Source organism: Octodon degus, unplaced genomic scaffold (genome assembly GCF_000260255.1).
Source record: "Octodon degus isolate 3935 unplaced genomic scaffold, OctDeg1.0 scaffold00237, whole genome shotgun sequence".
Taxonomy (NCBI): Eukaryota; Metazoa; Chordata; class Mammalia; order Rodentia; family Octodontidae; genus Octodon; species Octodon degus.
In genome coordinates, this window is record NW_004524813.1 from 3,375,888 (window position 1) to 3,376,954 (window position 1,067).

Here is a 1,067-nt window from a genome sequence, read left to right on the forward strand (position 1 = left end):
AAAGTATATATTAAATGTATTTTCCTACAAAAAGACTACATCTTTTGCAATACACGTAAAATATCTAAAAAGACAAAACTCAAGTAAAAGAAAAATGATAGAACTGTAGCTTGCTTTCAGTTGTTGTAGAAAGTGACCCTAAGCATACAGTGTTTGAAATACTCTGAAATCCGACTGTCAGGGTAGTTGCATGTTACAAATGTGGAGAAAAGACCTCTTTGTAAAAGTGCATCCTCACGTATTTGCAGGTGACAGGACACCCATCGAAAGAGCATTAGGTAATTCCAGGAAAAAATGGTGGTATGTTGATAGCAGGAATAGCACCTTGAAATTGCTTCAGACTAAAAGAATTATGATTATTGAACTACACTGGAAAAAAAAATCACCAAGAAACAATTTTTAGATGTATATGTAGTTGAAATCCTAATAAAAGGTATTAGTTTTTTTAAATAATTTTATTGAGAAATAAATAACAATGAGACAGTTTCACAACCGATTATTAGCACATTTTCAATAATTAATACATGGCATATTGTTGTCTTAGTAGTTATTCATTGTACAAGAAGCAGACATGATATCCTGTCTCAAACACTATTAGAACAAACCTCTCTATTCATTGAATTAAGAGAATGGAGCTGTGTATCTATCCTACCTATTTTGAGTATACCGATACAAAATGGTCGTTCATTTCTATCCTACTTTTTTGGGTAGTTTTGTCAGAGTAGGGCATTCCATTGTCATTTAAATACTGTAGGTGCATAAATTCAGCAAAATAGCCTATAGACTATATATTGGGATATAGTCCAGTAGCCCATTATAGTAGTGGGTTTTCCGTAAGACTGGCAATGTCCAACGTTGTTGACTTGAGCATTTTACAGCTCAGCGTATTAATATGCCTTTACTTTTTATACTTTGTTTTCATACTTTTCTGCTGGATGGTTAAGATCAAGCTAAAGCAAGACCTATATAACAATGGGGCTGGAGAGATGGCTCAGTGGTCTAAAGCACCTACTTAGAACAAGCTTGGCAAAGCATTGGGGACCGCGGTTCAATCCCCCAGCACCACA